Raw genomic sequence first — 11,895 nt, 5'->3', positions numbered from 1 at the left:
GTTCAGAAGATTCTGAGAAGTCTTCCTATTGCTTGGAGACCTAAGGTCACTGCAATAGAGGAAGCTCAAAATCTCAAGACTCTGAGTCTTGAAGCTCTGATAAGCAATCTCAGAAGCCATGAGATGGTTCTGGATGCTGACTCAGAAACTAAGAAGAAGTCTAAGTCAGTGGCTTTACAGTCAACTAAGACTACTTCTAAGGCTCTTAAGACTCAGCTTCTTGATATTGAAGAAGAATCTTCTGCTGATGGTCAAGAGGATGAGATGAATGAGGATGAGTTTGCTTTATTCACCAAGTTTCAGCAATGGAACAGATTTAACAAAAGAAATTTCAGAGGAGGTAACAGCTCCAGAAATTTTGTCAGCAAAAAGGATGATCAGAAGAATTGCTTCAACTGTAAGAAGCCTGGACACTTTATTGCTGATTGTCCAGAAATGTCTGCTAAAGACAAAAGCAAAAGATACAGCTCAAAGAAGCAACAATTCAAGAGCAAATTGAAAAAGAGTCTGATGGCTACTTTTGAAGAGCTATCATCTGAGGAAGAAGTTGAGGAAGAAGAAGAGGCAAATCTAGCCCTGATGGCTTCAGCTGACTCAGATGTAGACTCAGACGATGAATCAGAATCAGATTCAGAAGTAACTGATGAGGTATTTTCTGACTGCTCTAAATCTCAACTTATAACTGCACTTAACAAGGTCATTGAGAAACATCTCAGAGTGTTAAGTAAACAAAAAGTTTTACAAGAAAAGCTTAACACTCTGACTGAGCAAGCAGAACATTTTCAAGGTCTATATCAAGAAACTCTGAATAGAGTAGATGATTTTGAAAAGGGTTGTGCTGTTTGTCACAAACCTATTGATGAGCAGGAAATAGCTCTTCAACAGTTTGTGCATCTCAACCTTGGGAAGAGCAAAGCTGCTAATAGAATTTATAATGTCTTGAGACATAGAGGAGAAGGACTTGGCTATGAATATGGTAGAACATATTCAAAGCTGAAGACCTTTGCCAAAAAGGTTGGAAAATCTTGGGTTTATTATGTTGTTCCACCAAGTGAAGAGGGAAAGAATCCTGGCATTTGTGAAAATGACAATGATGATCTGAGTGATTTAGAAGCTGACAGCTCAGAGGAACCTAGTCCCTCAGGATCTGGAAAGAAAAGTTCAGAAGATAGAAGTTGTTCAGAACCTGAGAACATTAGTTCAGAAGTTCTGAAAGCTTCAACATCTGAGACTTCAAATTCTGGATTCAAAGGAACTTCAGTACCTGAAGTTAGTCAACCTAAAACATCAGAAGTTTTTAAAAGGAAAAATTCTAAATCTCAGATGAAGTACAAGACTCAGATTATTTATGATTCTAGAGTCAGTAGATATAATCAATCAGAAAATAGGATTGATAATAGATACAAACCCTGGAATCATAAACAATCCAAATCTTGGAACAATAACAGATTTCAAACAAAGAAAAGATTTCAAAAAGGTTATTATTCCAAACCAAGGTCTTTCTCTAACACTAGACAACATAATAAGCATGTTTGGACTAACAAGCGTGGACCCAGAAGATGGGTACCAAAAGCTGAAATTATGTATCATTCAGATTTACCAACTAGGAAAGGATATGTCCTACCTAGAGTTTGGAAACAAGTTCTATGCAAAGGAAGAAGGGCTTATGTCCTTGATCAATGGCTGACAAGTTCTCAAGATAACAATCAGAACTTGACAAATGAAGAGGAAGAATACTGGGATGACCTTATCATTAACTGTGATAAAGAGTTCCACCGTAGTGATTAAAGTTGTTTCTCATACAGCCTGTCACTCAAAGAAGTATCATGAATCATTCATGGTATCTGGATAGTGGGTGTTCAAGGCACATGACTGGTGATAAACAACTATTCTCTAAGCTGACTATGAAAGAAGGAGGTTCTGTTGGTTTTGGAGGAAATCAGAAAGGAAAGATAATAGGTACAGGTACAGTAGGTAATTCCTCCCTATCTATTAATGATGTTTGGTTAGTTGATGGACTTAAGCATAATTTATTGAGCATAAGTCAATTTTGCGACAATGGTTATGTAGTTGTCTTTAATAAGGAATCATGTACTGTGTCTAAACAATCTGATAACACCATGATTTTCAAAGGTCTGAGAAAGAACAATGTTTATAAAATTAATCTTTCTGATTTGAATGAACAAAAAGTGATGTGTCTTTTGACCTTGAGTGAAGAAAAATGGATCTGGCATAAGAGGTTAGGCCATGCTAACTGGAGGTTAATCTCCAAGCTTAGCAAGCTTGACCTTGTCAGAGGTTTACCTAAAATCAAATATCACTCAAACACACTTTGTGGTTCATGTCAAAAAGGAAAGATTACAAAATCTTCTTTTAAACCTAAGAACATTGTCTCTACCTCAAGACCATTGGAACTTCTTCACATTGATCTTTTTGGACCAGTTAATACTGCTTCAATCAATGGAAAGAAGTATGGATTAGTGATTGTTGATGACTACAGTAGATGGACTTGGGTAAAATTCCTAAGAACAAAAGATGAAGCTTATGATGAGTTTAGCATCTTCTGCAAACAAATTCAAAATGAAAAAGGCTACACTATTTTAAAAGTTAGAAGTGATCATGGTGGAGAATTTGAAAATGAACCTTTTGAAAACTTTTGTGAAAAATTTGGCATTCTGCATGAATTCTCTTCTCCTAGAACTCCTCAACAAAATGGGGTTGTAGAAAGGAAGAATAGAACTCTGCAAGAAATGGCCAGAACCATGATGCATGAAACAAATGTAGCAAAGTTTTTATGGGCAGAAGCTGTAAACACAGCATGTTATGTTCAAAATAGAATCTATATCAGATCTAAGTTGAACAAAACTGCTTATGAATTGTTCAAAGGAAGAAAACCTGATATTTCTTATTTTCATCAGTTTGGATGTACATGTTACATCTTAAACAACAAAGTCCATCTAAAGAAATTTGATGCTAGAGGTTATAAGGGTATCTTTATAGGATACTCTGAACGCTCAAAAGCATACAGACTGTATATTTCTGAAACACATACTGTGGAAGAAAGTATGCATGTCAAATTTGATGACAAAGAGCCTGACCAAGTGTCAGAGCTTGTGGAAGGTTTGTCTAGATTTCAGGTATCAGAGGATCAATATTCAGATATTCCAAACTACTCAGAACATCCATTCTCTGAAGTACCTCTGAACACAATAGTTCCTACAGACTCTGAACAACCAAGAACTGAAGCATCTGCTGAACCTGAAGTTGATGAGTCTGAAGATGATGAGCCCCCAAGAAATACTTTCAAATACAAGTCATCACATCCAGAGGAACTGATCTTAGGCAACAAAGATAGTCCAAGAAAGACAAGATCTCAACTGAGAAATGAGGAATCATTAGTTGGTCTTATCTCAATGATGGAACCTTCAAAGATTGATGAAGCTCTGAAGGATGATGCTTGGATTGTAGCAATGCAAGAAGAGCTGAATCAATTCCAAAGGAATGATGTATGGACTCTAGTGCCTAAACCTTCACACAAGAACATTATTGGAACAAAATGGGTATTCAGAAACAAGCTGAATGAACAAGGTGAAGTGGTAAGGAACAAGGCTAGATTGGTTGCACAAGGTTATAGTCAACAAGAGGGGATTGACTATACTGAAACCTTTGCACCAGTTGCTAGACTTGAAGCAATCAGGTTACTTCTATCTTATGCTGTTAATCATGGAATAACCTTATATCAGATGGATGTTAAAAGTGCCTTCTTAAATGGTTTTATTTCTGAAGAAGTGTATGTTAAGCAACCTCCTGGTTTTGAAGATATCTCAAACCCTGAACATGTTTTTAAACTGAAGAAATCACTGTATGGTCTGAAACAAGCTCCAAGAGCTTGGTATGATAGACTCAGTAATTTCCTTCTTGAAAAGGGTTTTGAAAAAGGAAAGGTTGACTGCACACTCTTTAGAAAAACAACCAAAGAAGACATTTTAATTATTCAAATTTATGTTGATGATATTATTTTTGGTTCTACTAATGCTGCTTTGTGCAAGAATTTTTCTAAGATAATGCAGGATGAATTTGAAATGAGCATGATGGGAGAGTTGAAGTTCTTTCTTGGAATTCAAATCAATCAGAAGAAGGAAGGAACTTATGTTCATCAATCAAAATACACTAAAGAACTTCTGAAGAAATTCAATCTAGATGACTGCAAGATAATGAACACTCCTATGCATCCAACTACCAACATGGGCAAGTCAGATGATGAAGGAAAGGTAGATCAAAAGGTCTACAGAGGTATGATTGGCTCCTTACTCTATCTGACAGCCTCTAGACCAGATATTTTATTCAGTGTTTGCTTATGTGCAAGATTCCAGTCAGATCCTAGAGAATCTCATCTTACAGCTGTAAAGAGAATCTTTAGGTATCTGAAAGGAACAACTAATCTTGGACTTCTCTATAAGAAATCCAATGATTATGTGCTAAATGGATTCTGTGATGCTGACTATGCTGGAGATAAAATTGAAAGAAAATCCACAAGTGGCAATTGTCAATTTGTTGGTGAAAACCTTATCTCCTGGGCTAGTAAAAGACAAACTACTATAGCTTTGTCTACAGCAGAAGCAGAATACATTTCAGCAGCTAAGTGTTGCACACAACTACTCTGGTTAAAATATCAGTTAGAAGATTATCAGGTAAGCAGTAACAATATTCCTTTATATTGTGATAATACTGCAGCCATTCATTTATCTAAAAATCCTATCCTACACTCTAGAGCCAAACATATTGAAATTAAACACCATTTTATCAGAGATTATGTTCAGAGAGGCATTATAGATATTAAGTTTGTTGATACTGAAAATCAATGGGCTGACATATTTACTAAAGCCTTATCTGTTGAAAGATTTGATTTTATAAAGAAACATTTGAACATGTTTTCAATCTCTGAATGAAAATTGTTTTTGGCAATTAAAGTGTAAGAGGTTATGTATATCAGAACTTATGATTCAGAACATCTGAAACACAAGCTCTGAAGTACTTGACTCTGATAGAGAATTTTAAATAACTCAGAGGCTCTGAACTATTTAAGTGGGAAACGTTCAGTATTCACTGCTGAACAGTTGTCCATTAAAATAGCAGTTACCGAGTAAATTTCTGCACGTGGTCTACGTGTGTCAGGTAGTGGGTGGTTAATGATGATTTTTGGTATTCAACTTTCTGTCAATTAGCGTAACTTCCCAAATTTGCTATTTTCGTGTTAACTGTCCTCATTTAAATAAACTTACACAATACACTTGCACACTATTCACTTTCACAACCTACACTTTCATATTCTCTCTAAACCTCCAACACAAACTTTCTTTCTCTCTCGTTAGTCTTCCAAACCTTACCCTAATCTCCAACAATGGCTGGTACTTCGTCTTCTTCGTCAAAAAGGATTCCACCGTTCATATTCAAGAACCTTCAGATCGTTGGGAACGAGATGGAGTTTCCAGAATCTGAACTTACTTTTCTCTCAGAGAAGATGGTTGATTTTGATGATCTACAAGCTAATGGGTTTGATGTTAAAAAGTACTTTATAGCTCAGGGATGGGATAGGTACTTCGACATGCTTAATGGTCCCATTTATCCAGATTTGTTGAAGAAATTTTGGATGAAAGCAAAGGTTTTTGATAAGCATGAAGCTAAGAAGGAAGAGCTTGCTGCTATTGAGAGGAATCCTAGTCTGAAGGGTAAAACTAGGAAGGAAATGGGTTTGCTGGATTATACAGGTGTACAGATTAGGTCAAATATCTGTGGGATGAACATGGTAATCTCGCCTATCCATCTCAATGCTCTTCTTGGTCTACCTAACTCTGGGATAGAGTTAGATGTGTTTGAAAAGGATACAAGATACAGGGATGATCTTCTGCATCTCATCTGCACAGATTTCTCTTTGAAAGGGAAGGTCAAGGGTTTGACTGATGAATGTAGAGTTCTCTTCAAGATCATCCTAGCTGCTATCAGTCCAAGGGTTGGTGGGACTGATACAATCTCCTGGACGCATCGTCATCTGCTGTACTTTCTTCTGACTGAAAAGAAGGTTAATCTTGGAGATTACTTTTTTGAACGTATCTGTGAAGCCATTTTTGCCAGTAAATCTCAGAGGAAAACTACTATAGTTTATCCTAGGCTGTTGTCTGACCTTCTGCATCAAGGTCATGTTGTTCAGAACTTGAGGAAGTTCCACCCTGAATTGGTTGAGAAGAGGTTCTATCCAGAAATCCTGAATGCTAACTTTCTGTCCAAGATGCGTTTGATTGCATCTAAGCCTGTTGCTCCCCCACAAGAGTTCACTGTTAGGCTTGAGGATCGTCTGTATGTCGCAGGCTATCCACTTATATCTGAAGCTGATGCTGAGCACATTATTCAGGACTATTTGGAGGTGCTCAGACAAGAAGGATTTGTTGTTGATAGAAGTATGATTCCTCCTGCTCCTGTAAGTCAGTATAATCCTAAGAGGAAACCTAAAAGAAAGGCTGAAGCTCAAGATGATCTACCAAAGCCAGATCTTCTGGCTCAGAAGAAAGTTAAAGTTGAGCAATCTATGGCTGAGCAAAGAACTAAGAGGAAGCATGAAGAATCTGCTGTCAAGGCTGCTGAAGGATCTTCTAAAAAGCCTATGGTTGTTGAAGTTGACAGTTCATCTGAAGGATCTACATCAGAAGATGAGACTGAATCTGATGAGGAGACTCTTGGTGCTCGTTTGAGGAAAAGACCTGCTCCTATTTCTAAAGACAAAGGTAAGTCTTCTAAGTATGTTTTTAATGAAAATGAGATTGGAATAGGTTACACCAAACCTCTCAGAACTATTTTACCAACCTCTGATATTCCAACCTCTGATAACCCCCTATCTGAACTTGAAAAACATCTGAGCCCTGACCCTCTAAACAATCATCCTCCTTCTCATGAAACTCAACACAAATCTAGCTCACCTCCTAAACCTTCATCACCTCAACCTGAACCTCAACCTGACATTCCACAATCTGAACCTCAACCAGATATTTCTGTCATTAAACCAACCTCTCCCACAAAACAACCATCTCCTGAACATAAATCCCCTGAACCATCTCCTGAACATATTCACCCTGAATCAACTTCTGACATCTCATCATCTGAACCAACCCCTGAACCTCATTCTAACCCAAGTGCTGAACCTGCTTCTCCTGAGCGTATTCACACTTGTGCTCCCAAGCCTTCAGAGGTAGAAGTTGTGATTATTGACAACCCTACTCCTGAAATACCTACTCTCTCTACCATTCCCAATCCTTCACCATCATCATCCAACACTTTTAGAAATCTATCCACTCAATTTCATGAAGACTTGCTTAGATTATCTACAATAAAGGACAGGTTCTTAGTTTGTCCTTCTGATGTGGATCTTGAAGTATCAAGCATTAAGGCAAGGCTTTGCAATGCTTTGGATGTTGCTGCTGCAAAGGTTAAGGCTGTTATTGGTAAACGGGATCTGGAAGGTATAAGCTTCATGAGGAACAATCTAGCTAGGGCTGAGTTGAAAAGGTTAACGCCATTCAATCATGAAGAGCATGAGCGTGCTAAGCTTGTTGCTATAGCTGCTGCTGTGAGGCGTTTGTCTGAATTTCAAGATTGCTGGGTTGATTCTACTCTTCTGCAACGTCTTGAGGATCAAAGGATTGAGACTGAACGTCTGGAAGAAGCTGCTGCTAGAGTTGCTGAGTTGGCAAATGAGCTACCTACTGAGGATGCCACAGAAGAGGATGTACTGGATGTGCTTGCCTCTCAGAATCAAGAGGATGTGCTGATGATAGACTATCCAGAGGAAGGAGAACCCTCTGATAAAGGCAAGGCACCTTTAGTTGAAGAACCAGAACCTGTGATTGAAGATCAAGCTCCTGTTATGGCGGATCAGTTGCAAATATTTCAAGAAGCCCTGAGGGAACAGCAAGAAGGTCTAGAACGTCAAAGAGCTGCTCAAGAGACATTGGAAACCAAGGTGGATGGTTTAGTTTCCAATGTGGGATCCTTGAATGACAAATTTGACCAACTCTTAGCCCTTCTTAAGAAACCCTAGGATTCTATGCACATTTTCTTCATATGTTTTGCTTACTTATTTTGTCATGTTTATTTCCTTGTTTACCTTCTGAACACTTTTTCTGGTTTATCTATTTCAAGATTTTGTTTATGTTTTGATTGATTAATTATTTTATGTCCACTTGATATTTTTTTCTTGATAAATAAGAACACAAGAACACAAGATGCTTTTTAAAACGAAAATTTTTATTAATGATCTGATAATGTAGAGTACATTGGTAAAAAGAAAAAGAAAAAGACAACCTAATCCTAATCAGATGGATAAAACTCAGAAGAAATCTCTGATTTCTCCTCAGCATCCTCTGATGAAATTTCAATGGGATCTGGGTTTTGCTCTTGTTCTTCTTCTTCCTGTTCCTCTTCTGGAACATAGCTAGCCAAGAACTCCACATAGTCAGCATCATCTTCATTCTCTTCAGCTTCAGAGTCTGATGAGATGATTATTATCTCCGCATCTTCTGGTTTCTTGTTGTCTTTTTTATCCTTCTCTTCGTCCTCGCGTTTCTCTTCGTTCTTCTTTCTCTTAAACTCTGCGATGCGTAAACTAAATCTTTTCATTATTCCTACTTTCTCTTGCTTCACTTGTTTCTTCTTGATTTTACGTGAAGCAGGCATGCTAAATCGCTCCTTTTTATAAACCCTTGAGCGCGTTGGTTTTTGTTTTTAAAATTAATTCACCTTTGTAACAACCACTCTTTCTTCTTTGACTGTCTTGGTTTTATAACTTTGTCTTACTTTTTGATAATGACAAAAGGGGGAGTAGTTACGCATTAATTGATATGTTCCAAAACTGAAACCACGCCTTTTATCTCGCTTTTATCTGTTATGTTAAAAGTTGTTACTTTTAAGTTGTTTTACGTATTTCAAGGAGGAGACTAAGTTAGTTGAAACTAAAATAAATTTCATAAGTAAGGATAAGTTAAGAGTGCAATTTTAACTTAGCCTTATGAGACTTAGGGGGAGAGCTTGCAAACCTCTCACTCTGAAGAAAGATATGAAATTTGTTTTATTTCAAAACATCTTAATCTTATACTAAATTAAAATATCATGGATAAAACATAAAGTTCAGACTTTATGGAGTATCAATCTTAGGGGGAGCTTGCAAACCTCAGAAACCTAAGAGAAACATGATAAGTTAATTTAACAACAATTGTCAATTAATACTTATGTTTGTCATCATCAAAAAGGGGGAGATTGTTGGAACAAAATTGATTTAAAAATGTTTGCCCCTAAATCTATAAAGGTTTTGATGATAACAAAGTATTAATTAACAATTGGAAGGACTAAAAATTTATTTTGAGTGCGCAGATATAAGCATCATTTAAGTCCTGAGTGGAGTTCAGAGGATGTGAACTCAGAAGTTCACAAGCGCTCAGAAGATGTTGGACTTCAGAGGTTACAACGTTCAGAGGATGAAGACTTCAGTACTTCTGTCTGTCTACGAGCTTCATCAAACTCTGAAGATCTCTTTGAAAGCTGTGAAGATTCCTTTCACCAGTCAACTCTTCTACCAATGGAGAAAAGGACCTTTCAAGCCTGATCAGTTCAGCTACCTCTGTTTTGTCTGTCCTGTCTTGAGAACGTGGGTCTTCAGTTTTGTTAGCTGAATAAGGAAAGTCCACTCTGCAGTAGTCAAAGTACCTGAAACTCTTTCTTAGTTTTGGATACAACCAACTGCATCAAGACAGACTGCTTGAAGACAAAAGTTTATCAACTCCAACGGTTCTCTTGCAACGACTCTTTTCTAGTGGTATATATACTAGAAGATTCAGCTACAACAAATATACAATTATCAAGAATTGAACGTGCGCTGAACAAACTCTGAACTCCCTGATATACAAGCTCTGAACCTCTCTCAAGTGTTTTTGCACTTTAGCCAAATACTCTGTAATACTTGTATTTGCTCTCTTTAGGTTCATCTAAGAGCACTTGTATATTTTTATATACTTTATTGTTACGTGTGTAACTTAAGCTTGTGTGCTTAAGTGTGAAACTTAAACTTGTGTGTTTAAGTGTGAAGTCTTAAGCTTGTGTGCTTGAGCATAGTTGTGAAGTCTCTTGCTTGTGTGCTTGAGCAGGTGTAATCTTGTGTGATTATAGTGAACTCCCTTGGAAGTGCAAGGGGACTGGACTACTCTCGTTTTGTGAGAGGAACCAGTATAAACTGCTTGTGTGTTTTTTCTCTCTCTCTCTTATTATTATTTGTGTTATTTATCCGCTGCGAACATAGTTGAGTTAAGAACTTGAAAAAGTTTTAACTTAGCTAAAACACAATTCAACCCCCCCCCCCTTCTTGTGTTTTCACACCTTCAGAGGAGGGGAAGGGTTTTAATCATTTTTGTGTTTGGTTCAAAATAGAGGAAGGGAGGGGATGGAAGAGATTTTGACTACATTTACGAGGGAGAGGACGGATTCTAAAGTTTTTTTTTTTTTTTGACAAAAGGACGGATTCTAAAGTTAATTTACCTTTTTATCCTTCTAATCTTATTAGTTTCATTATTTAAAAAGAAAAAAAAAACTATACTTTATAAACAAATAAATATGAAAACTCATTTGGTCAAAAATAAAACATTAAAACTCAATAACAAAAAACTCCATAAATAATAAAATATAAAAATTTTAACAAACAAATTGGTGATAAAAAATATTAGAGGACTACTAAAATAATTTGATAAAGTATGAGAATATTTATAAAACAATTGATTGATGGTAATTTATATATATATATATATAATACAAACCAATATATTAAAATAAAAGAAAACAAAAAGATTAAAAAATTACTGTTAAGAAACATATAACAAAACAAATATGAAATATTTGTTATCAACGTTACGTAACAAAAAAAAAAAAAATTAAAAACATACAAGATACAAAACTGTATTGTCAATAAAAAAAATACAAAACTGTTCGTAAGAATATGATTTGAAAGCAAAAATAAAATAAAATTAGAAAGTTAGTAGTGGAAGAAAAAAAAGTAAGATAAGGATGATTTTGACATTTTAAAATAATTATGAGGACAATTATGTCAATATAATCAAAATATTAATAACACAAATCTCCTCTCCTCCAAATCCCCCCAATTTGGGGGAAGCAAAAATTGGCTTTTGGAGGGATTTTGCTCACCTCCTCTTCCCTCTCCCCCCTCTTAAAAATTGAACTAAACACATTTCTTTAAAAATACTCCCTCACCTCCCATCTCCTCCCCTCCATTTACTTCGAACCAAACGGACCCTAAAGCACAAAAAATAACACCACAAAGCCATCAATTTTCATATTGAGACATTTCCACAAACACTTTGAGTGCTCACTTTTACAATCAAAGCTATGTAACTAACCAACTCTCACTAAAGTAAGGAATTCAAACAATGACAATAATTCTTTCTATCTAAATCAAATAAAACATAAGAAATAAAAATAAAATAAAAAACATAATATGAAATCAAATCATGAAATAAGAATGGGATTGAGAAGCAAGTTGAAACCTTTCTACTTGATGAAGCTGAAAAAGCCACTTGATTGAAGAAGTAATAAATAACCCTATGGATAAAATTACCACCTCCAAGAGTCCAGCCATGTTTATTCGTCAATATGAAACTGCATAAGATTCAAAATCAAATACATAAACAAATTAAAATCAGAAAGAAAGACAGAAATCAGAAAAGAAATTAAACTATAAGAACCTCTCCATGAAAGAACCTTACCTGAACAAATTGATGCCTCTGTGAGTTGATGTTATGAGAAAGATGGAGGAGGCGAAAAATGTAGCAATGGCAGAAATGCAAA

This window comes from Trifolium pratense, linkage group LG1, assembly GCF_020283565.1.
Source record: "Trifolium pratense cultivar HEN17-A07 linkage group LG1, ARS_RC_1.1, whole genome shotgun sequence".
In the NCBI taxonomy this organism is placed as follows: Eukaryota; Viridiplantae; Streptophyta; class Magnoliopsida; order Fabales; family Fabaceae; genus Trifolium; species Trifolium pratense.
This window is presented reverse-complemented; position numbering follows the sequence as displayed.